The sequence below is a fragment of the Pristiophorus japonicus genome, chromosome 1, assembly GCF_044704955.1.
Source record: "Pristiophorus japonicus isolate sPriJap1 chromosome 1, sPriJap1.hap1, whole genome shotgun sequence".
Lineage (NCBI taxonomy): Eukaryota > Metazoa > Chordata > Chondrichthyes > Pristiophoridae > Pristiophorus > Pristiophorus japonicus.
Window position 1 is genome coordinate 273460819 of NC_091977.1, and position 26911 is coordinate 273487729.

Genomic DNA, 26911 nt, shown 5'->3' on the forward strand with positions numbered 1-26911 from the left:
AAATACAAGCTTTTTATATTCCATTTAACTTTGCTACTCCTCATCTGGCAGTGCTTTTTTCTGACACTGGATGCCCAAAATGTAGAAGTTTTGTTCTCTTTCTCTGCACCAAGCAGTAAATAAGGTGGAGTTTAATGATAAAATTTTGGAGGCTTGATACTGCCCGGATGCTGGCCAGTTCGATCTCTTCCGCCCCTAGCCCAGGCCGAGTGGCCTCCTGGTGAGCTCTGTGAGTTCTCCTGCCTGCCGGTGAGTTCTGTGAGTTCTCCTGTGTGTGTTCTGTGAGTCCCGGGCCCAGTGCTGAAGGTAGGACTTTCATTTTTTATTTCTTATTATTTTAATTGTGCGAAGGAAAGATGGTTTTGCAAGTCTGTTCCTTAAGGCTTGGTTGGTTCGGGTCCAGATCCTCTCTGCTTTCCGCCCCTATCCCAGGCCGAATGGCCTCCGATTTACTTACCTGCGCCGATTTCCTTACCTGCGCCGATTTCTTTAACTCTCCACAAGGGTTTTCTCAAGTGGCCAAACACGCTGGCCTAAGTAGAAATTAAGTAACTATTAGCTGGCCAAAGTTGCCTAAATGGCCAAAACTGGCGTAGGTGGCTGGTAACGCACCCTTTTGGGAGAAAAAAAATGAACCTAAAAGAAACGTAACTAAGTGAGTTACACTGCTGCAAATTGATTGGGGAAACTGGGGATTTTTAACAGGCCAGAAAAAGCAGCCTACTTCAAAAAAAACGGAGCAACTCCTGGCCAACATTGAGCCCTTAGTCACTACAGTCACAACAATTTGGTGGGACTTCGAGTATTGAAAGAAAGTCATCAACAAACATTACGTTTAAGCCAAATAAACTTTATTTCCCAAAGTAGAATTAAAGTACAAACAATGTATAAAATAGCTTCACCACTTGTGCTCGTTACCCGTTAACAGAGGTGATCAATCTCCGCCACTGGTGTCCTGCTTTAAGCTCCCAGTTTAAGATCCGGCTTCTCGCGTGTCCTGCTTTAAGCTCCCAGCTTAAGATCTGGCTTCTCTCGTGTCCTGTTTTAAGCTCCCAGCTTAAGGTCCAGCTTCTCTCGAGGGTAGGTCCTAGGTTCTCGCTGCCAAGGTGGGGTTTCCCCTCCTGGTTTATACTATTCTATAATCTGTCCCATCTCCTTTGATTATGCATTCATCTGTGTCCTGGTGATTAGTTCATACTAGTCTATAGTTTGCCCCATCTCTTTGATTACACATTCGTCTGCCCTGATGATTAGTTTATAATTGTTACTGGCTATGCTAAGGAAGGATTGACTAAACTTCACTTTCAATTGGTAATTCATTTCTCTGTTCAAGGCACCTTAAACCTCGGGTCTTCCCATCTTATGTTGCAATAGCCTGCATATTTCTACACCGACCTATATAAGGAGATATTGGGACAAATGACCAAAAGCTTGGTCAAAGAGAGAGGTTTTAAGGAGCGTCTTAAAGGAGGAGAGAGGTAGCGAGGCGGAGAGGTTTAGGAAGGGAGTTCCAGAGTTCAGGGCCCAGGCTGCTGAAGGCACGGCCACCAAGGGTGGTGTGATTAAAATCAGGGATGCTCAAAAAAGCTAGAATTAGAGAAATGTAGATATCTTGGAGGGTTGTGGGGCTGGAGGAGATTACAGAGATCGGGAGGGGCAAGGCCATGGAGGGATTTGAAGACAAGCGTGAGAATTTTAAAATCGAGGTGTTGCTTCAGATGCTAATGAGTTAATGATGTTGTTTCCTCATAAACTGCAAATAATAAACAATTCAATAACTTGTTTCAGGTATCTTGTCTCAGTATTCGATAAATGCCTTAAGCTCATGTTGTTGGAAGGGTTTTGATCTCTTTCTAGATGGGAAGAGACAGAAAATAAATCAGAATCACCAACACCGGCAGGAAGTCTGGCATTTGAAAAGTGGGCACCGCAAAGGCAGTCAAAGAACAAAAGACTACAAGAAGGATTGGGTGCTCGGAAGAAAAGTTATACATTTGTTTTAAATCAAGCAAGACAACTCACTGAAGTGAGGTAGTACACTATTGTTCATTATTTGGATATTATTCATGAAGACACATTGCATTGGTGGAAATAACTGAATCTGATCATAATTGTTGGTCCACATGTCCATTGGATGGAAAATAAAGCAGCTTATTGATTCACATCAAGTCTTGTCCCATCAAGTGTTCACTGGGTCAGTCTTTGCAAGTTGAAGAGATACACTCTTCACCAGATCACCAGAGGATGCTGTTGTTTACCTCTGGGATATGCTATTTTACAAGCAGATGTAGAGACAATGGGCTCAATTTTCCCCAGTGATTTGCGCCGTTTTTTTGGAGTAGGCAGCTATTTTTGGTGTTTTGAGTTAAATTTTTGGCGTTTTTTTTTCAAACTTTCTTCCTGTGATCTGTGCCGGTATAACGGACTTAGTTATGATTTTTCTAGGTCAGTTTTTTTTCACCTCAGCGGGGGCGTTCCCTCATGTCTGTGCTGGTTTTTTCAATTGTTCGCAGTTTGGCCAACATTTTTCTCCATTACGTTGGCGTATCTGGCCACTCCCAGAAAACCTTCTGGTGAGTTAAGAAAACGAGCGCACATTCACAAATCTGCGCTGAAAAGACGCCATTGTTTTTAAATCGAAGATTTTGGAGGGAGTCACAAACACTGTCAAAATCAATAATAAAGTTCAACTTTTTTTTACCTGTCAATGTAGAAGTGTAAATTTGTTAGATGTCACAAGTTCTCTCATTTTTTAACTCACTCACACGCCACCACAGAACATCTTGAAGAAGGCCTGAAGGGTTGTAGGTTTGGCCGGCAGAATCGGCCTTGCGTCCGGACACAGTGGCTCGGGGTTCAGCTACAAAACAAGCTGTGGGAGAGGGGGGAAGAGAGGAGAGAAGGGAGAGATAGCTGATCTTACGGGTTGTAGCCCGGGGAGGGGGAGGGAGAGAGAGTAGTCCGGGGATGGAGAGAGAATACCGATCTTACAGATTGTAGCCTGGGGAGAGAGAGGGAGTGAGAGAGTCGATCTTATGGCTTGTAGCCCAGGGAGGGGGAGGGAGAGAGATGTCACAAGACTCGGCGGGGGGTGGGGGGGGTGCGGAGGAGAGACGAGAGGTTACAAGACATTTGTGTGTGGTCCATCTGTTATGTCTCAAATAAAGCAATGTGACTGAGCACTGTAAACTTGAGTAAGTGTGATCTTAGTCTCTTTATTCTGACTCCAGAGTGCTGGCACAGCATTGGAGGCCTGCTTATATGCAGTGCTCCCAAGGAATACTGGGATCACTTGGGACTCCAACAGATGTGCGCCCTCTGGTGGCGGTGGAATGCTGGTTACAACGTGTTGCATACATAACATCATTCCCTCCGCTCCTCCCCCCCCCCGCAAAGTCAATAGTATACTTATTTACAGGATGAAATGATCTGGGGCTTTCCACTCCCTAGTCGATCGTCTCGGTATAAACACCGGTGCAGGTGAATTGGTTGGACCTTCGCTGGGCTGCTGCACAACTGGCCTTGCTGGACTGCTGGGGATGATGAGCTCAGCTTCGTGGTCAATCGTGATGTCGGTTGCCACTTGTGTGTGTGTCGGAGGGTCGAAGTTGGTGGTGTCCTCTTCAGGTTGCTCGTGGCTGTCTGTGAATCGCAGTTTGGTTTGGTCCAAATGCTTTCTGCAAGTTAGTCCATTTGCAAGTTTGACCTCAAACACCCTATTCACTTCTTTGACTACGACCGTGCCAGCAAGCCATTTGGGACCACGTTCGTAGTTGAGTACAAATACAGGGTCATTGACTTCAATAATGTGTGACAAATTTGGCGATCATGGTACATGCTTTGTTGATGCAACCTGCCCTCGACATGATCATGGAGATCAGGGTGGACAAGGGAGAGCCTTGTTTTGAGTGCCCTGTTCATGAGCAGTTTGGCAGGGGGAACCCCGGTGAGCGAGTGAGGTCTTGTGCGGTAGCTGAGCAGGACTTGGGACAGGCGGGTCTGCAGGGAGCCTTCTGACAAGCGTTTCAAGCTTTGCTTGATGGATTGGACTACCCGTTCTTCTTGGCCGTTAGATGCGGGCTTGAACGGGCAGATGTGACATGCTTGATCCCATTGCGGGTCATGAATTCCTTGAATTCAGCGCTGGTGAAGCACGGCCCATTTTCACTGACAAGGACATCAGGCAGGCCGTGCGTGGCAAACATGACTCGTAGGCTTTCGATGGTGGCAGTGGACGTGCTTACAGAAACTATGACACACTCAATCCACTTTGAATAAGAATCCACAACAACCAAAAGCATTTTGCCTAGAAATGGGCACACAAAGTCACCGTGGATCCTAGACCACGGTTTGGAGGGCCATGACCACAAACTTAGCGGTACCTCCCTGGGTACATTGCTTAGGTGAGAGCAAGTGTTGCACTGGTGCTTGCAAGACTCCAAATCTGAGTCGATGCTGGGCCACCACACATGGGATCTGGCTATAGCTTTCATCATTACTATGCCTGGGTGGGTACTGTGTAGGTCGCGTATGAACATTTCCCTGCCTTTCTTAGGCAAAACCAAGCGATTACCCCACAAAAGACAGTCCGCCTGTATGGACATTTCATCTTTGCGCCGCTGGAACGGCTTGATCTTTTCATGCATCTCCCCTGGGATGCTGGACCAGCTCCCATGGAGGACACAGTTTTTTTACAAGGGACAGTAAAGGATCCTGGCTGGTCCAGGTCCTGATCTGGCGGGCTGTAATGGGTGACTTTTCGTTTTAAAATGCATCCATCACCAAGAGTAAATCTGCAGGCTGTGCCATTTCCACCCTGGTGGCGGGCAATGGTAGTCGACTGAGAGCATCAGCGCAGTTCTCTGTGCCTGGCCTGTGGCGAATTACATAGTTCTATGCAGACAGCGTGAGCACCTATCTTTGGATGCGAGCAGAGGCATTGGTATTAATACCTTTGCTCTCTGAGAATAGCGATATGAACGGCTTATGGTCAGTTTCTAACTCGAACTTAAGCCCAAACAGATACTGGTGCATTTGTTTCACCCCGTAAACGCATGCCAGAGCTTCTTTTTCAATCATGCTGCAGGCCCTTTCGGCCTTGGACAAACTCCTGGATGCATAAGCGACCGGTTGCAATGTTCCCGATTCGTTTGCTTGTTGTAACACACACCCGACACCATACGAAGGCGCATTGTAAGCTAGCACTAAACGTTTGCATGGGTCAGGCAGAACAAGCAGTTTGTTGGAACATAACAGGTTTCTGGCTTTCTCAAAAGCAGCCTCTTGTGATTTCCCCCATACCCAGTCATCTCCCTTGTGTAGCAACAAGTGTAGAGGTTCTCGCAAGGTGCTTAACCCGGGTAGGAAATTACCAAAATAATTGAGGTGCCCCAGGAATGACACAGCTCCATCACGTTCTGTGGTCTTGGCGCGTTCTTGATGGCCTCCATCTTGGCATCAGTGAGTCTGATGCCGTCTGCTGCGATTCTTCTCCCTAAGAACTCGATCTCTGGTGCCAGGAAAACAGACGTTGAGCATTTCAACCTGAGTCCCACACTTTAGCCGACTTAGAACCTCTTCCAGGTTCTGCAAGTGTTCGATGGTGTCCTGACCTGTGATCAATATGTTGTCCTGGAAAACCACAGTGCACGGAACTGACTTTAGCAGACTCTCCATGTTCCTTTGAAAAATAGCCGCGGCCGATCGAATCCCAAACGGGCATCTATTGTAGATGAACAGACCTTTGTGCGTGTTGATGCAGGTGAGGGCTTTCGAAGATTCCACCAGCTCCTGCGTCATGTAGGCCGAGGTCAGGCCCAACTTGGTGAATGTCTTCCCTCCTGCCAGCATCGCAAATAGGTCGTCTGCCGTGGGTAGCGGGTACTGGTCCTGCAGCGAAAAACGGTTAATCGTTACTTTATAGTCCCCACAAATTCTGACCGTGCCATCGCCCTTGAGAACCGGAACAATCGGACTGGCCCACTCGTTGAACTCAACCGGCACGATGATGCCCTCTCGTTGCAGCCTGTCCAGCTCGATCTCCACTTTCTCTCACATCATGTATGGCACCACCCATGCCTTGTGGTGGATGGGTCGTGTACCGGGAACCAAGTGGATCTGCACCTTCGCCCCAGAGAAATTTCCGATGCCTGACTCAAACAACGATGGGAATTTGCTCAAATCCTGGGCACATGAGGCATCGTCGATGGACAAAAGCGCTCACATGTCGTCCCAGTTCCAGCGGATGTTTCTCAGCCAGCTTCTGCCGAACAGTTTGAGGCCATCTCTTGGTAAAATCCATAGTGGTAGTTCGTGCACCGCTCCAGCATAGGAGACTTTTACTGTTGTGCAGCCAATTACAGGGATCAGCTCTTTCGTGTAAGTTCTCAGCTTGGTATGAATCGGGCTCAGCTTGGGCCTTTATGCCTTGTTGCACCACGGCCTCGCGAAGGCCTTTTTCCTCATGATAGACTGACTCGCACCCATGTCTAATTCCATGGGTACTGGAATTCCGTTCAGTTCAACTTTTAACATAATCGGTGGACATTTCGTGGTGAAGGTGTGTACCCCGTACACTTCTGCCTCTTCGGTTCGAGTCTCTAGTTCAGTTTGATCCACCATGCATCGGTCTTCCTCTGCAACGTGGTGGTTTGCAGGGTTTGCAGCTCATCTGCACATTCGCTGGAGGTGTCCCTTTGTTCCACAGCCTTTGCATGCATAGTGTTTGAAGCGGCATTGATGGGCTCGATGATCACCTCCGTAGCGCCAACAAGGTGTTAACTGCCTCGCATTCACACTTGATGGCGGACTCTGAGTCATCTGAGGTCGTGTAGCTGTAGGCATGTATGTTCTGCCATTTACATTCCTGCCTGAAAACGATGTTACTTTGTGTACAGTACTTGCCGATGCATCTTTATGCTGCGAAATTTGTTTGGTGTTATCGCTAGTGGAGATAAATGTTTGAGCTATTGTTGTGGCTTTGCTCAGGTTTGGTGTTTCAACAGTCAATAGTTTGCCTCATGGCCAATGCCAAGCACAAAAAAGTCTCTTAGCATTTGCTCCAGGAATCCACCAAATTCGCAATGTCTTGCAAGGTGCCTTAGTTCGGCGACATGGCTCACCACTTCCTGGCCTTCAGATCGTTGATATGTATAAAATTGATACCTTGCCATCAGAATGTTCTCCTTCGCATTTAGATGCTCCCGGACCAGCGTACACAATTCTTCATATGATTTGGTTGTTGGTTTCACTGGAGCAAGAAGATTCTTCATGAGGCCATAGGTTGTTACCCTGCAGATGGTGAGGAGGACCCTTCGTTTGGCAATGTTCTCATTCCCTTCCAGCTCGTTGGCCACGAAGTATTAGTCGAGTCGCTCCATGAAGGCTTCCCTTCATCACCTTCTGAGAAGTTCTCCAGGATACCAAGAGTTCTCTGCATTTTCGCGTGATGGTTCATTTTCTATTACTCGTCACCAGTTGTTATGTCTCAAAGCAATGTGACTGAGCACTGTAGACTTGAGTAGTGCATGGGAGGCCTGCTTATATGCAGTGCTCCCAAAGGCTACTGGGATCTCTTGGGACTCCAACGGATGCGCCCTCTGGTGGCAGTAGAATTCTGGTTACAAGGTGTTGCATACATAACACCATCCATACAGACCTTGGGGAGAGAGAGATAACTGTGAACCTGTGCTGCCTGCTTTCCTGACGTTTTGAGCTTCTTTGAAAGTTTAACTTTAAGTATGGGGGAAATACTGACAATGCCATACATTGTGCGAGCCTTCTGCATCATGGTGCTAAGTAGGGGACAATTGATTGCAGCTCATCACATCAGGAACATCAGAGCCCATAGGGTGGTGGACAGGAAGCCTTATCCACCTCGGGTATATCGAGACAGGTGTTCGTACCTGCACCTGAGTGATGTAGACTGTATCAGAAGGCTGTGTTTCCGCAAAGAAGTTGTCCGTGAGATCTGTGAGTTGGTGAAACCAGACCTGCACCCGAGAAGCGTCAGGAGGACTGCTTTGTCAGTTGAAGTGAGGGTTACAGCTGCACTTTCATTCTATGCCTCTGGATCGTTTCAAGCTACAACTGGGGATGTGTGCGCCATCTCTTAGCATTCAACACATGTCTCCATTCACCAGGTCACGGCTGCACTGTATGCGCGGAGGAATGACTTCACCAAGTTCCCCATGACCGGCCAAGCAATCCATGACAGGGCTGTGGGCTTTTCAAGGATTGCTGGCTTCCCAAAGGTAAAGGGCTGCATTGATTGTACCCACACCGCCTTGTGAGAACCTGTGCTGGATTCCAAGATGTACAGGAATAGAAAAGACTTCCACTCCATTAATGAGCAGCTCATGTGTGACGACATGCATCGCATCATGTCAGTCATTGCAAGATACCCTGGCAACACCCATGATGCGTTCATCCTACGCGACATCATTATATCTGACATGTTTGAGCAGCAATCAGAAGGGCAGAGCTGGCTACTGGGAGACAAAGGGTATGGCCTCGCCACCTGGCTCATGACGCCCCTATGCATAACCCGGACGGAAGCTGACCGTCAACACAACATGTCGCACATTGCGACGCGCAGCATCATTGAGAGGACCATTGGCATATTGAAACAGCGTTTCCGATGCCTGGACCATTCCGGAGACTACTTGTAATACTCCCTTGAGACTGTCGGGCAGTTCAGTTTTGTGTGCTGCATAGCTTAGCCATCATGCGGCAGCAGCACCTGGTAGTGGAAGACCCACCTGCGCTGAGAGTGGCTGATGATAATGATGTGAAAGGAAAGAGGAGGGTCGTCATCATCACCACCATCATCATAATATGATTGCTCGAGCCTTGCGTGAACACTTTACTGATGTCTGAGGGCTCAGCGACAACTATTCCACATGGACATGTTTATTGTTTGGAGCTGTTCCGTATTGTTGTGTTGTGTTAATGGAACATGATTCAGTTTTAATGTAAAATATATTTTATGCAAAAGTTTACAATGTACTTAACTTAACTTTAATAAAATTATTCTTGTATCAAACTTTACTTTAATATCAGTATTTAAGATCACTTGTAAATTTACATAACTTACTAAAAACGTTTAATTTGAGAACAGTTACAACAGTAACAATAACAACAACAACAACAACAGCAGCAGCAGCAGCAAAGAAAGGTTGCACCCATCTCTCCTCCCCCTTATTCTAACACCGCCCGCTGTGCTTGGTCTTGTACTGTCCACCACCCCTGCCCACAGGCGGTGGCACAGTGTTCCTGGGCTTGTACCAAGCTTATTCCTTCTAACATCTCAGGTACTGCGCACATCTTGAGGGTGGGGGGGGTGTCAGCATCAGGCGGCAAGTTGGAGGGCCCGGCTTGGGACTCTTCAGAGGCTGGTGTTGGGATTGCAGTGGGAGTGGCAGTTGATTCTGTCAATAGGCGCGGGGTCTGGCCATGTTCCCTTATTGCAGCAGCTAACTCACACATGCTGTCCCTCATGTACCCTGACAGTGTCTCAGCAGCCTGCAAAATACCCTCTCTAATGGCCAGTACTATCTCTGACATTCCCTCACTCAATGCCAGTTTCGTGATTTGCACTACCTCTGACATTCCCTCCCTCATGGCCACTATTCCCTCACTGATGGTCCTGGCGAGTGTTGTTACTTTTCCTGACAGTCCCGCTACCTCATCACTCACCCCACTGATGGTGTCCAGGAGTGATTGGGTAAGGTCAATGCTCTCCGCACTCAATGACATCATCTGAACCACATCTGTTACATCCTGCATCTCAGGAGAGAGTGGTCGAGCTCTCCTTCCCCTCCTCACCCTGGATGTGGCTCGTTGCATCCCACTGGGACCCGCAGCCTCGGACGGTGGGGCCCTGGGTGTGCCTCGCTGTATCCCACTGGGATCCGCAGCCTCGGACGGTGGGGCCCTGGGTGTGCCTCGCTGTATCCCACTGGGATCCGCAGCCTCGGACGGTGGGACCCTGGGTGTGCCTCGCTGTATCCCACTGGGATCCGCAGCCTCGGACGGTGGGGCCCTGGGTGTGCCTCGCTGTATCCCACTGGGATCCGCAGCCTCGGACGGTGGGACCCTGGGTATGCCTCGCTGCATCCCACTGGGACCTGCAACCTCGGAAGGTCTGAAACCATGGAATGTCCCACCAACACTCAAACCGCTAGTCACGGAAAGGGCGAGCACCTCCATGAGCGGCATGTTCTCCATATTTAGTACAACAGTGGGAGTTGAATCCAGCTCCATCCCCTCCCCCTCACCTCCATGTTCTTGGTCTGGATGGTTGGATTGGAAGATGTTCTCCCCTTCAGGCTCATCCTCATCTGAATCTTCTTCTGCATTGTCAGGGTTGGCCTCAAGTTCTGCAAAATATAACAGAACAGTCAAATGGTTAGCAGCAGAGAAGGGGGCAGGAAGGGTGGCATGAGTAGGCTCACACATCGCAGGCCAGGCAGCAGATTGATTTGAAGGGCCACGATGAATTTGCAGGACTTACCCTTTCCCTCGAGTGTGGGCCCAGCTTGTGCAGTACTGATTGCTTTTCTCCAGGCAGGACCCATCAAAGCAGTGACCCTCCCTTCCAAGGGTGTCAGTGGATGCAGATTTTCCGGGCCTGCTCCTGTTCAAGTTCTTTCCCTTTTGTTGTGGGCCAATTTCCTCTGCAAAGATGAAAATGCAACTTTTTAGAGAGGGTGTCTTTCTGCTGGGTGGGACATATACAGCTGGTCATATTTACAATTGCATTGAATAAATGAAAATATTACTTACACTAACTACTTGACCAAGGTCCTGCCATTTCTTTTTACATTGGCCTCCAGTTCACCATTGTTCACCATTGCACAGTAATCTTCTACAACTTGGTTCCAGCGTTTCTTCATTTATTTTGGTGGAACTTTTATGTGATCTCTGCTGGTATGCAGCTCCAGTCATCTGTTCTCAATCACAATAACTAGTGACTCCACTTCTTCCACTGAAATTCTTGGTCCTTGGTCCGCGTTACATCATGTATTGTTCCAGCTGTGATTTTTCCAATGCTCTCACAGCACTCCTCTCACACACACACAACTGGCTCTTGATAAATGTCCGTTTGCCAAATCCGAGCTGTACTGAGCGTGTGCATCCATTGGAATGACGCCAAAAACATAATTTTTTTTCCACGCATGTGCAGAAGGTGCGGCATCGTGTTTTGGCGCAGACAGCAGGCTCCACCCCCTGAGGAGACTGGACACACTGCGCGGCGCCAAATTCAAATTATAGATCAGGAAAAGTTTGGCAAAATATTTCTGCCGCATTTCTGGCCTAGAAAACCCGGCGTAACTCTGGCAATATGCAGGGTTAGGGAAAGTTGAGCCCAATCTAACTAAGGCAAGCTAATGAATTGCAGATTATTTGCATTCTATGAGAAAACAACATCAAAGCTAGCTTATTAGCATCTGAATTACCATTTGTCCCAGACCCCCTTTTCTTTTATATACTCTATACTAGGCTTTTCAACATATTGCATTTTTTTCCAATCTTTTCTATGGAAAATGGTTAAAAGATCCCTAATCACAATAGTAACATTTTTTAGGACTTTTGCGAAAAGGGATTGGCCCAGATGTGCACTATTGCTATTCTATATGTGTTTAGCACATTACTGTTAATTCAGCTACATTTCTATCATTGGTCAGGATTACAAACATCTCAATCCGAATTTTTTACATTAGCAATATTTGTTGCATAACCTACACTTTAGCCTTTACGGCCATGTGTACACCCTATACCACAAAAGGGAGAGTATTGTTGAACACAATACATAATACATCTTCACCATGGTTTTAATCCCAAAGGTGTAGTTCCTCAACACTTCAGTCACTGTCGATAGCTAACAATAACCTCCTCTAATTCATTTCATCATGATACTGACAACATATATAAATCTGCTTGTTTTAATTTCTATTCTACTAGCTTGATATTAATTTGATATTATTGAACTTCTGTCTATCTTTTCTGATATTAATGCTTACTGTTCAAAATCCTGCTTGAGCAATTGCAGAATATGGCATGATTTATAATGCTGATCTGCACGCTACATCATTACAAGGCTGTTGCTAACTAGAATAACAATGGCACTTTGGACACATCTATCGTCTGGAAAAGATAAATAGTAATGTCCATTGCTCTTGAAAAACTAGCTGCTGTCAACATGGGCACTTGGTGTATGAGACAGTAAACTCTCCCAGGCCTATTTACCAAGTGATCTTGCTCTCCAGCCCATTCGCTGACAAGAATCTGCTTCTTTAAAGAAACAGATATAATACTAAAAATCTTGGCCACTTTTCAAGCCAGCACATTGACCGGTTTGGTCCCATTAATTCTTTGTTTCTTAAGAGTTTCCCTTGATCAGTTAACCATGTCATTGGCAAAGTCCCAGTCAGTAAGGTAAGTGCTGTTCATCAATAGTAAAATCAACTGTTTGCTAATTAAGTCAGTTAATCACGCACTAAATAGCAACACTGACAGAGCAACTTGCTCCCAGAGTGATCATAAACAGTTCGCAAATTGAACCATTAACCTTAACACAGCCTTAATTATTCTTTTGGGTAACCGAAGGTAACTTAAACCATTTTCAAAATTTTCTCCAGCACACTTAACAGCTTCAAAATCTTTCAGACGGTTGGCCAATTGAAGCACTCACCAGTTTTTTTAAAGAAGCTAAATAATTCATATAAAAGTGATGTTGAAATTCCAAATACTAGTTAAAAGAGCAGAAGAGAATCAAACAAATTGAACAGGTCTTGCGTATGGACCAGAATGACAAGGTTTTAAACTTACTGGGGTAGAGTTTTGGATAATTGCACCCAAAATGCACTCGAAATTGCACTGATTACAGTTAGGTTACAGTTCAAGTTTCCAATAAAATTATTTTGTATAATTACAAACATAAAATCTTCAATGAACCAGTGCAGTCCGGTAGCGTAATAAAACCTAATTTTCATTCTATTAATGTATTTAAAAGTGATAATCTGGTGCAGTATTATTAATATACCCCTGTAACTGAAAATGGGTTTAACTCCATATGTGAGAAACCGGATTTAAAATCACCGAAAATAAGTTTAAAAAAAACTTTACTGAACCATTTAAAAGTTTCATTGGTGTAAACTAGTTAGTTTCTCAGTAAATTAAATATTTTTTGATATGAAAGAACTTTTAAAACATGAACTCATTGAATGGCGTTGCAGGCTAGAAGGGCCGAATGGCCTACTCCTGCACCTATTTTCTATGTTTCTATGTTTCTATGCCTACCACTGCCTCTGCACCTAAGAAAATGAACGTAATTGAAAGAGCCTTCCCGACCAGTGCAATTGCCGCAATCTCACAATCTCCACCCGGGCACTTGTCCAATTTTGTGGGCGGGGCCTGAACCGGCGAATTGAATCTTGAAGCAGCGTAAAAGGTCGCGGAGAACATGACCGTGAGTGGTTTGGGGGATAACTAACACATTTAAAATTCCCTAATCTTTTGCGCTGGTTCAGACGATTTCGCCCGGATTGAGCTGATTGTTGTTAATGACCAGAAACTGTACCCCATCATATGTTAAAATGTTATTGTAATATTTATTCAGAAACAGTACAATTTAAGAACATTTATTGACAAGAAGCAGTAAAGTTTTAAGTGAATCATGATTCTGAGATTGTACACGAATCAAATAAATAAGAATAACACATGCAAAGATGGAGGGCAAGGAAGAACAACAGATAATCTGGGAGGGCACTGAGCACTTTGAGTCTCGTCACGGAGAGCATGCAGAAAGCAAGCGCAGGCAGCAGAAGGAGCTTGCGCAAACTAATCTCCCCACCCACCCTTTCCTTCAACGATTGTCTGTCCGATCTGTATCAGAGACTGTAATTTTTGTATTGGACTGTTAAGTCACCTAAGAACTCACTTTTAGAGTGGAAGCAAGTCTTCCTCGATTCTGAGGGACTGCCGATGATGATATCAAGCCACATTTACTCACCAATAACCTGCTCACCGATGCTCAGTTTGGGTTCTGGCACAACCACTCGGCTTTAGAGCTCATACAGCCTTGGTCTAAACATGCACAAAAGAGCTGAATTCCAGAGGTGAGGTGAGAGTGACTGCCCTTTACATCAAGGCAGCATTTGACCGAGTGTGGCATCAAGGAGCCCGAGTAAAACTGAAGTTGATGGAAATCAAGCACAAAGGAAGATGATTGTGGTTGTTGGAGGTCAATCATCCCAGTTCCAGGACATCACTGCAGGAGTTCCTCAGGCAGTGTCCTAGGCCCAACCATCTTCAGCTGCTTCACCAATGACCTTCTTTCCATCATAAGGTGGAAGTGGGGATGTTCACTGATGATTGCACAGTGTTCAGTTCCATTTGCAACTCCTCAGATAATGAAGCATTCCATGCCCGCATGCAGCAAGATCTGGACAACATTCAGGTTTGGGCTGATAAGTGGCAAGTACCATTTGCGCCACACAAGTGCCAGGCAATGACCATCTCCAACAAGCGAGAGTCTAACCACCTCCACTTGACATTCAAATGCATTACAATTGTCGAATCCTCCAACATCAACATCTTGAGAGTCACCACTGACAAGAAACTTAACTGGACAAGCCACATAAATATTGTGGCAACAAGAGCGGGTCAGAGGGTGGGTATTCTGTGGCAAATGTCTCGCCTCCTGACTCTCCAAAGCCTTTCCACCATCTACAAGGCACAAGTCAGGAGGGTGATGGAATACTCTCGAAACTATCCAGGACAAAGCAGCCTGCTTGATTGGCACCCCATCCACCACCTTAAAAATTCACTCCCTCAGCCACTGGCGCACTGTGGTTGCAGTGTGTACCATCTACATGGCAGCATGGATACGAAATTGGTTATGTGACAGGAAACAGAGAGTAGAGGTGAATGGTTGTCTTTCGAATGGGAGGAAATGGTGCCTCCCCCAGGGGTCAGTACTAGGACCACTGCTTTTCTCGATAATATCAATGACTTGGACTTGGGTGTACAGGGCACAATTTCAAAATTTGCAGATGACATAAAATTTGGAAGTATAGTGAACAGTGAGGAGGAGTGATAGACTTTAAGAAGACATAAACAGGCTGATGGAATGGGCGGACATGTGGCAAATGAAATTTAATGCAGAAAAGTGCAAAATAATACATTTTGGTACGAAGAATGAAGAGAGGCAATATAAGCTAAGGGGTACAATTCTAAAGGAGGTGCATGAGAGAGAGTGCAGAGAGACCTGGGGGTGCATGTGCACATATCATTGAAGGTGGCAGGGCAGGTTGAGATAGCGGTTAAAAAAGCAGAAGGGATCCTGGTCTTCATAAACAGAGGCATACAGTACAAAAGCAAGGAAATTATGATGAACCTTCATAAAACACTCAACTGGAGTATTGTGTCCAATTCTGAGCAACGCACTTTAGGAAGGATGTGAAGGCCTTAGAGAGGGTGCAGAAAAGATTTACAAGAATGGTTCCAGGGATGAAGGACTTCAGTTACGTGGATAGATTGGAGGTGAAGCTGGGGTTATTCTCCTTGGAGCAGGGAAGGTTGAGAGGAGATTTGATAGAGGTGTTCAAAATCATGAGGGGTCTGGACAGAGTAGATAGAGAGAAACTGTTCCCATTAGCGGAACGGTCGAGAACCAGAGGACACATATTTACGGTGATTGGCAGAAGGTCAAAGGTGACATGAGGAAAAACATTTTTACAGAGCGAGTGGTTTGGATTTGGATTTGCCTGAAAGGGTGGTGAAGACAGATTCAATCACTGCTTTCAAAAGGGAATTGGCTAAGTACCTGCAGGAGAAAAAATTGCAGGGTGACAGGGAGAGGGCGGGTGAGTGGGACTGGCTGAAGTGCTCTTGCAGAGTGCTGGCATGGGCTTGATAGGCCGAATGGCCTCATTCTGTGCTCTAACCATTATTTGATTCTACAAGATGCACTGCAGCAACTCGCCAAGACTTCTTCGGCAGCACCTCCCAAACCCACGATCTCTACCACTTAGATGGACAAGGGCAGCAGGCACACTGGAACACCACCACCTCCAAGTTCCCCTCCAAGTCATACACCCATCCTGACTTGTAAGTATATCACTGCTCCTTCATTGTCGCTGAGTCAAAATCCTGCAACTCCCTCCCTAACAGCACTGTGGGAGCACCTTCACCACACGGAATGCAGCGGTTCAAGAGGTGGCTCATCACCACCTTCTCAAGGGCAATTAGGGATGGGCAATAAATGCTGGCCTTGGCAGCAAGGCCCATATCCCAGGATGAATAAAAAAATGATTTCAGTGATCAAGTAAATGTTGGGTAATAGAGGGGTTCTTTTGTGCTGATAAAATGCTACCTCAAGACCTAATTATGTCCAATCTCACAATATAATCAAGCAGAAAACAGAAGAAAGCACTGAATGGCGCAGTCTGAAGAGTATTCTAGGACCTTGATTCCAAAGTTCATTAAAATGAGAGCACTGTAGCAAGGCGACTTCTGTACAGAATGAGCTTGCAGGCTTTTATTAAAAGATTGATAAAAAAGAGCTTCTGATGTAAAGTCTGACCTGTATCTACAAAGACAAATAAGATGCAAACAAAAATGTTTCTACTAATTAAAGGCATCTAATACTCAAAGGAACAGAGTTGACTACAAGGACCAGCTATAGAAAACCAAAGCTCCTACTAATCCAGCTACAAGATCAATGGAAAGGAGGATTGTATACAATTGTGGAAGTAATGGGAAGCTTTGTCAGTTATATGAAAAGTCAGAGAACTATCAAAGACTGTATTGGGCCATTGAAGGATGTTCAGGGACAGGTTATGAAGAACTCTCGGGATATACCAGAAATATTAAATGAGCACTTTGCATCAGTCTTCACTCTTGAAGACGATGCTCGACTGTTCGAAATTAATGATGATATAAATAATAAAATCATAATATTAATATAGATGAACATCTTGGGCTGGAACTTGCGGCAAATGAATGGCGCTAGCTGTTCGTTAGACTTACACCACCCACAGTTTTTCTATGGGCTTTTTTCTGACATCAGTAATAAGTAAGATGCTTGAGGGAATCATTAAGGATGCACGATATGATTACCTGGATAGAGGGGCATGTCAGGGAGCCCTAACATGGTTTGAAAAAAATGTCATGTCTTATGAATTTGATTTTAATTTTTGAAGAAGTTACGAAGGTGATGGATGAGGGAAGCCCAGTAAACATTATCTACATAGACTATAAACAGCTTTTGACAATGCTACTCCACAAGATCAAAGCCTGTAGGTCATATATTGAGTTGGATTGAGGACTGGCTGTAAAGACGTAGGCAGAAATTATTTATAGATGGACTTGGATCTGTTTCGAGACCGATCACCTGTGATGTCCAGCAGGGGACCGTTGCTTTTTGCTATTTTTATTAATGATCTAGTGGGGGAGAAGTTGGCCTTCTTTGCACCTCCCGTTAGTGCCTCCGGGGCTCTGCCAGCTCTGCGACCGGGCACGACGAGAGTACTGATTTCGGCAAAATTGCTGTGGAGGTTAGCAGCGGTGGTAACCCCTAACACCACGATCTCCTGCACCCCAGAGATCATGATGTTATCCGGTGTGAAGCGCCCGATATGTGAACTTCGGTTCCGTCCCCTGCAGCATTGCCGGGTCTGCAGGAGGCGATGTAAGGTAGGCCGGCCGCTTGGGGAGCGATATTTAAAGGTAATGTTGCTCAGGTAACTTAAAAATTTGTTTGCAGCCCTTGGGTGATTTTTTTCCCATTTTCTTCTGCCACGGTTGATCAGGCCTACATTCTGTTGGAGTGTTTGGGGCTGATTGTCGTGTATCACGGCTGCCGTCTGCCACCATGGAAGTAAATTTAATGCAGAGCATGCAGTAATGACCCTCCCCTTTAAGAGAAGGAGCCTCCGATCCCGGCAGCGCTGCACGGGACATAGGGGAACCAGTGGATGTGGTATATTTGGACTTCCAGAAGGCATTTGACAAGGTGCCACATAAAAGGTTACTGCACAAGATAAAAGTTCACGGGGTTGGGAGTAATATATTAGCATGGATAGAGGATTGGCTAACAAACAGAAAACAGAGAGTCGGGATAAATGGTTCATTCTTGGGTTGGCAATCAGTGTGCCGCAGGGATCAGTGCTTGGACTCCAACTATTTACAATCTATATTAACGACTTGCAAGAAGGGACTGAGTGGAACGTAGCCACGTTTGCTGATGATACAAAGCTGGGAGGAAAACAAATGAGTGAGGAGGACAAAAAAAAATCTGCAGAAGGACATAGACAGGCTAAGTGTGTGGGCAAAAATTTGGCAGATGGATTATAATGTTGGAAAGTGTGAGGTCATGCACTTTGGCAGAAAAAAATCAAAGAGCAAGTTATTATTTAAATGGAGAAAGATTGCAAAGTGCTGCAGTACAGTGGGACCTGGGGGTACTTGTGCATGAAACACAAAAGGTTAGTATGCAGGTACAGCAAGTGATCAGGAAGGCCAATAGAATCTTGGCCTTTATTGCAAAGCTGATGGAGTATAAAAGCAGGGAAGTCTTGCTACAGTTATACAGGTATTGGTGAGGCCACACCTGGAATACTGCTTTCAGTTTTGGTTTCCATATTTATGAAAGGATATACTTGCATTGGAGGCAGTTCAGAGAAGGTTCACTAGGTTGATTCCGGAGATGAGGTGATTGACTTATAAGGAAAGGTTGAGTAGGTTGGGCCTCTACTCATTGGAATTCAGAAGATTGAGAGGTGATCTTATTAAAACATATAAAATTATGAGAGGGCTTGGCAAGGTGAATGCAGAGAGAATGTTTCCATTGATGGGGGAGACTAGAAATAGAGGGCAGAGATAGACAGTTTCTTAACCAATAAGGGAATAAGGGGTTATGGGGAGCGGGCAGGAAAGTGGAGCTGAGTCCGTGATTGGATCATATTAAATGGCGGAGCAGGCTCGAGGGTCCGTATGGCCTACTCCTGCTCCTATTTCTTATATTCTTATGTTCTTATTCACACACCTGTCAGGGAAAAGCATTAAAGAAGGGAGAAAAAGAAAGAGATCTGTGTGTTCCAGTGCATACAACTCTAAAGTGTAAGAATTCGGCGAAAACAGACTTTTGGACATTGCTTGGACACATTTTCTGTTACTGCAGAGAAGCAGACAGCACTGACTTGGGACAGGTCCAAACATGCCCCACAGAAATACACATCACTTGGGCGGGGATGGGTCAATGGCTGAAAGCAGGGACATCATGGTTGATGGGCGCCTTTTGTCGTGGAATGGGAACCCATCAGTGAGACAGTAAGTAAAGTGGCCGGGGTTCCGGCCATCGAAAGACAAGGAAAGCTATTCAAGCACAGACTCGTTGGAGCCAGATCCACAGGAAGAGGCCCAGTTGACAAAGGAACAGGCCAAAGACTTGATTTTGCTTTTCAGTTGCACTGCCTCAGGGGAAGAACAGTTGGACTTTTGGCACAAGAAGAAACATTTTTGTAGGTATAAGAGACGGCAGTTACAGCCATCTCTCTCTCTCCCCTCTTCAACGCCTGCTTGCGTCATTCAACGCACAAGGACTGAGCACTCTGTCTGGGATGGAGAGAAGAAATACCATCTACGAGCAAAGAGAGCCTTGTTATTTCGACTGGGAAGCTGCCCTTGAGACTGGACTTGAATACCACAGATTGGTACAGAACCAGAAGATGCGCCTCATCGGGAGAAGCAGCGAGTAAGCCAGAGGGGTAATTGGTGAGCATTTATCCCAGCCCACACATCTTTAAGACCACCGCATAGTGTGAAAGGGTGTAGTTTGTCCCAACCAAGCCTTAGGGGTTTTAGTGGGGAGGTTTTAGCACAGATCTTGTAAGCACAATTCTGTTTGACAGATCCAGTGGTACTTTTGAATCTGAGCAGGGGTGTTTTAGACGTGGGTATTTTGCGTTAGGGGCCTGTTCAGACGGGCCAGAGTTGTGTGTTGTACTGTGTTTGTTTGTTTTACACTACAAGGGTGTGTTTTTACTGGATGCAGGTGTGTGCTTTAACTTGAATAAAAGCAGTGTGATGGTGGAGACCGAAAAGATCTGTCTATGACTGTATATTACTGTTCACGACTATAATTCCGGTGTCTAGAACTGTTGTAAGAGGGGTGATTCGAAACCACCAGGGGCAAAACCACTTACAAAAGGTACATGAGCAATGCCCTGAAGTGATAGCTCGAGAGACTAGGGTGTTGGGGTGTATCCATGTGACAATTGACTATAAGACAGCACACACTATTTTGTCCTTGTACAAGATCTTGGTCAGGCCGCACTTGGAATACTGTGCCAAGTTTTGGTCTCACATAGTGGGCGATATTGAGGCTTTGGCAAGGGTGCATAGGAGAGCCAATAAACTAATTCCCAGTTTAAAGCATCTTAGTTATTAAGATAGGCTAAAAGAGTTGGAACTCCAAACTTTAGAGAAGCGTAGACTGTGGGGTATTCTGATCGACATTTATAATATGACGAAAGGAATCGATTTTGTTCCAATTGACAGCTTGTTCCAAATAAATAGTTTAGGGTTTTAAGTTATGTAAGTCCAGATCTAGAATAGATGTCAGGAGATGGTCTTTTCCCAGAGAGCAGTGGACCTCTGGAACAGACTGCTGACTTGTGTGGTGGATGCTGATTCGCTGAATTCCTTCAATCGAGAGCTGGACCTGTTTCTGGCTGGGGCGGAGATCACCTCTTATAGAAGGTTGGTACTGCAGGGAATTCAGGGTCAGAATGATCTCCTGGACTAGTTTCTATCGCCATAGGAGGGCGGGGGTTGGGGGTGGGGGGCAGAGAGGAATTTAACCTGATTTATTTCCCCAAATTGGCCCAGGCTTTTTGCCTTTCCCCGGAGATCACACGGTTTCGGGTGAGGTAGAGAGTGTATATATTGTGATACGTAATGTATAATAATTGTGTGGGACAGGCTGGATGGATCAGAGGATCTTTACCTGTCCATCAATGTTTGTATGTTTATATGTGTACAAACATGCACCAGCCACTGTGGAATTAGAAGCACTAAGTGAATCAGAAAACAGTGATGTGCAAATACAGCCTGGTATCTTCTCAACAACAAGCTAAAGAACCAGAGAGGTTACACAGCTCCTACAATAAACCAGATCGGATGAATTGACCTAAAAATTGTCAATGGTCTTTTTTAATCATAAACAATAGTTTTGAGTATCTAAAGCTAACTGCTTTTTTCACATTTGTTGCTTATTAAACCATTCCCTCCTCCACTTGTCCGTCACTCCCCCTAACTCCCAGTTCTCAGTGTTCTGGTTCATTATGTGAGCTCCTTATAGAATACTTTGTGATCGTCAAAAACCAACGGTCTGAACTCTCATCCTAGCAGGAAAATCAATTGCTGAACCAATGATTGTAGCAAACTGTCCTGTTGCTAAGGTAATTATGTCACAAAGACCCCCTCTTTGTGGCAATAATAACCCAGGAAAGCAGCAAAAGCAAATGAGAACAATTTGAACATTTTGTTTTGACTGGGTATGAAATCAGAAGTCTCTTCCCCCGACTGCTGCAAAGGTTGAGATCAGCTCCCCCAGAGATTCAAGTGTGGGGCAATTGATTATAAGACAAGGCTGGATAGTACACCGTCCCCAGCCCAGGTAGTCGTTGCCTTCCCCCTACTTCCTGGCTGAGATCAATTAACTCAGTACACAGACCAGGGATCAAACCTAGAGTATTTCTCATCTGTACGGCTCAAATACCACACTGAGAGGTGCATAAACTAATTGAACTATTGTGGGGCTCATTGGGCTAGCTCTAAACAGCTGTGGCACAATGTGTAGCACACTTGCTTCTGAGTCAGAAGGTAGTGGGTTCAAATCCCACTCCAGGGACTTGACGCACCAAAATCGAGGCTGATATTCCAGTGCAGTGCTGAGGGAGTGCTGCACTGTCGGTGGTGCCATCTTTCGGATGAGACGTTAAACCGAGGACCTGTCTGCCCTCTCAAGTGAACATAAAAAATCCCAAGGCACTATTTCGAAGAAGAGTAGGGGAGTTATCACTGGTGTCCTGCCAATATTTATCCCTCAATCAACATCACCAAAACAGATTATCTGGTCATCCATCGCTGTTTGTGAGAGCTAAATTGGCTGCCGTGTTTCCCACATTACAACAGTGACTCCTAAAGTACTTCATTGGCTGTAAAGCGCTTTGAGAATCTGGTGGTTGTGAAAGGCGCTATGTAAATGCAAGTCTTTCTTTAAAGGAGAAGGGGAATGAGTTCACACTTGGGCATAAAACAGTGCCAAACTACACTGCCTTATTCAGGAAAGAAATAGTGATTCTAAATCAGAAGAAAAACAGGATTACATTAACACATTGCTTTTATTGTTGTGGAAGTCAAATATTTCCCCACTATGCAGCACTGGGAAGACGTTTGGAAGGACTAGCAGTTAGGTAGGTTAGAATGGGCATGTACAGGAGGAAATGCAATACAGAAAGGTAGTTGGATCAGGGCCATTGAGTTAGCAGGCAGACGTTTGGGAATCTTCCAGAGAGAATTGGATAAGGATCGGAAAAAAAATAGAACCCCAGTAGGGTAGGGGACCTGGGAACAGGAAATGTGCTGTACAACTTGAGCATAAACAATAGGCAGATGAATGGAAACAAGGGAAAGTTAATAGGATTAGTAACAAGATTATTGTTAACCTTGCACATGTAGCAATTAGAGCTGTACGCAAGCAAGGTAGATTGCAGATCATATCAGTAAATTACCAATACTGCTTTAATTCTTAAAAAGAGTCCTGTGGTAGGGAGTGGACAACAATCATTTATAGTGGGGATTACCCCATAGCTATTCACTTTGCTATTTATCCTTCTAAACAATATGAGCAGTATCACCGCAACACCAGATATCATATAGGATTACAGAAGATATACAGCACAGAAACAGGCCATTCGGCCTAACCAGTCCATACCGGTGTTTATGCTCCACCCGTGCCTCCTCCTGTCTTTCCTCAGCTAAATCTATCAGTAAAGCTGGATTTGATTCTGGCCACGATGGAGATTAACTCTTACAGAAGGTAGGTACTGCAGGGAAGTTAATGGCCAGAGTACTCTCCTAGACTAGTTTTGATCGCCTAGATGGGTTCGAGAGGAATTTCCCAGATTTTTTTCCCCAAATTGGTCTGTTTTTTAAAATCTGTTTTTTGCCTCTCCTAGGAGTGTGGGGTGGAGTGTGTTTGTTGAGATACACAAGGTATTGCAATTGTGTGGGACAGGCTCGATGGACCAGAGGGTCTTTACCTGTCCGTCATTTTTCGTCTGTTCGTATGTTCATAACCCTCTATTCCCTTCTCCCTCATATGCTTGTCTAGCCTCCCCTTAAATGCATCTATACTATTCGCCTCAACCACTCTCTGTGATCGCGAGTTCCACATTCTCACCACTCTCTGGGTAAAGAAGTTTCTTCTGAATTCCCTATTGGATTTTGTGGTGACTATCTTATATTGATGGCCTCTTGTTAAGCTCTTCCTCGCAGGTGGAAACACTCTCTCTGTATCCACTCTATTAAAACCTTTCATAATTTTAAAGATCTCTATTAGGTCACCCCTACCTTCAAGAAAAAAGAGACCCAGCCTGTTCATCCTTTCCTGATATGTATACCCTCACATTTCTGATATAATTCTTGTAAATCTTCTCTGCACCCTCTCCAGTGCCTCTATATCCTCTTTATAATATGGCAACCAGAACTTTACGCATTACTCCAAAGGCTGGATTTTAGACTTTTCTGTTTTTGGGGCGAAAACAGAGGCGGGGCAGGAACATTACTGGCCGGGAACATTCTGCGCTTTGGTAAGAACGTTTCTAGGCCCTGTGTCGGGCGCAGCGCGAAGGGAGGCATTGTACACTTTTCAAGGATGGGAAACTCGTGAGCTAAAGAGCTGGGCCGTGTGCACTCCGAGAGAGGCCTGGGGGGGGGGGGGGAGGAAAAAAAATCTTTACAAAAACCCACAGAAACATTCCCCATAACACCACCACACAAATCACTAAAACATGAAAAGAACAAGCACTCACACTTACCTTTGGAGTACTTTACTTTCCTCACTGCCGCCCAGACTGGACCACTCTGATTTTCCAGGTGGTAATTGTGGGCGCACTTCCAGGTGGACAGTTTGGGCAAAAGGCCAAAGTATTGCTGGTGTCGCAACAAGAGGCCTTGCACACCCGGTGCAGCTCTTCCCGGCGGTGCTGGTCAGCGCCGCCACAATACGGGACCGGAGGATCACGGCGGGGCGCTGAAGACCTGAACACCGCCTTTCATGACGGAACAGAATTCTAGCTAATTGTTCCCCCTCTTTAACCCAAGGCTCTGAGGCCCATTATAGTGGCCCCAACTGCTCCAAAGAATGAGATCGGCTAGCCCAGAGAGCGAATCGAGGACCATTATTTTCTGTGTGGCTCAGTTCCAGATTTAGCAGTGGACTTATTAACTTAATCATTCAGGAATATTCTGGTTATTTCTAACAGAAGTTTTATCTGCACAATGGTAAGCTAGTATAACAATACATGAATGTTCAGCTGTTCACAGCTTCTAATTAAAGTGCAAGATTTCTTTCAAGTAAAGAACGCAGGTACTGGTACTTTGTAATGAGACAGGATTGATAAATGATCTCGTAGTAAAGGATCCTCTAGGAATGAGTGACCATAACATGGTTGAATTTCAAATTCAGTTGGAGGGTGAGAAAGTTGGTTCTCAAACCAGGGTCCTAAGCTTAAATAAAGGAGACTACAAAGGTATGAAGGCAGAGTTGGCTAAAGTGGACTGGGAAAATAGATTAAAGTATGGAACGGTTGATGAGCAGTGGCAGACATTTAAGGAGACATTTCATAACTCGCAACAAAAATATATCCTAATGAGAAGAAAAGACTATGAGAGAAGGGAAAACCATCTGTGGCTAATAAAGGAAATAAGGGATGGTATCAAATTTAAAACAAGGGCATATAATGTGGCCAAGACTAGTGGGAGGCCAGAGGATTGGGAAACTTTTAAAAGCCAACAAAGGAATCTATTACGGCCTGAGTGATCTCCTGGGCTAGTTTTGATCGCCTGAATGGGTTGGAGAGGAATTTTCCCAGATTTTGTTTTCCCCCAATTGGCCTAGGTTTTTATCTGTTTTTTTTGCCTCTCCCAGGAGATCGCATGGCTTCGGGTGCGGAGGAGTGTAAAATGTTGCGATACATCGCAGTTGTGGGGGGCAGACTGGTTGGCCCGGATGCTCCTTACCTGTCCGCCATTGTTCATTGTTCATAGCCTTCAGGGCTGCTGACCGAGGGCCGTGTGGCTCTTTGTCGGCCGGCGCGGACACAATGGGCTGTAAATTTCTATGTTTCTATGTTTCTATAAAGAACAACTAAAAAAATGATAAAGACAGGGAAGATAGATTATGAAAGTAAACTAGGATGAAATATAAAAACAGATTGTAAGAGTTTCTACAAGTACATAAAAAGGAAACGAGTGGCTAAAGTAAATGTTGATCCCCTAGAGGATGAGACTGGGGAACTAATAATGGGTAACAGGGAAATGGCAGAGACGATGAACAAATACTTTGTATCAGTCTTCACGGTAGAATACACTAAAAACATCCCAATAGTGGATAATCAAGGGGCTATAGGGAGGGAGGAACTTAATACAATCACTATCACTAATGAAGTAGTACTCGGTAAAATAATGGGACTAAAGGCAGACAAGTCCCTTGGGCCTGATGGCTTGCATCCTAGGGTCTTAAAAGAAGTGGCTGCAGAGATAGTGGATGCATTGGTTGTAATCTACCAAAATTCCCTGGATTGTGGGGCAGTCCCAATGAATTGGAAAACAGAAAAAGTACCACCCCTATTTAAAAAAGGAGGCAGACATTAAGCAGGAAACTATAGACCAGTTAGCCTAACATCTGTCATTGGGAAAATGCTGGAGTCCATTATGAAGGAAGCAGTAGCGGGACATTTGGAAAAGCATAATTCAATCAAGCAGAGTCAGCATGGTATTATGAAGGGGAAATCATGTTTGACAAATTTGCTGCAGTGCTCTGAGGATGTAATGAGTAGGATGAATAAGGGGTAACCAGTGGATGTTATGTATTTGGATTTCCAGAAGTCATTCGATAAGCTGCCACATAACAGGTTACTGCGCAAGATTAAAGTTCACGAGGTTGGGGGTAATATATTAGCATGGATAGCGGATTGGTTAACTAACAGAAAACAGAGGGTCGGGATAAATGGGTCATTTTCTGGTTGACAAACAGTGACTAGTGGGGTGCCGCAGGGATCGGTGCTGGGTCCTCAACTATTTACAATCTATATTAATTACTTGGATGAAGGGACCGAGTATAATGTAGCCAAACTTGCTGATGATACAAAGATTGGTGGGAAAGCAAATTGTGAGGAGGACACAAAAAATCTGCAAAGGGAAAGAGACAGGCTCAATGAGCGGGAGAAAATTTGGCAGATGGCGTATAATGTGGGAAAATGTGAGGTTATCCACTTTGGCAGAAAAAATAGAAAAGAAAATTATAATTTAAATGGAGAAAAATTGCCAAGTGTTGCAATACAGAGGGACCTGGGGGTCCTTGTGCATGAAACTCAAAGAGTTAGTATGCAGGTACAGCAAGTAATAAGGAAGGCAAATGGAATCTTGGCCTTTATTGCAAGGGGGTAGAGTATAAAAGCAGAGAAGTCCTGCTACAACTGTATTGGTGAGGCCACGCCTAGAATACTGCGTGCACTTTTGGTCTCGGTATTTAAGGAATGATATACTTGCATTGGAGGCTCACTAGGTTCACTAGGTTGATTCCGGAGATGAGGGGGTTGACTTATGAGGATAGGTT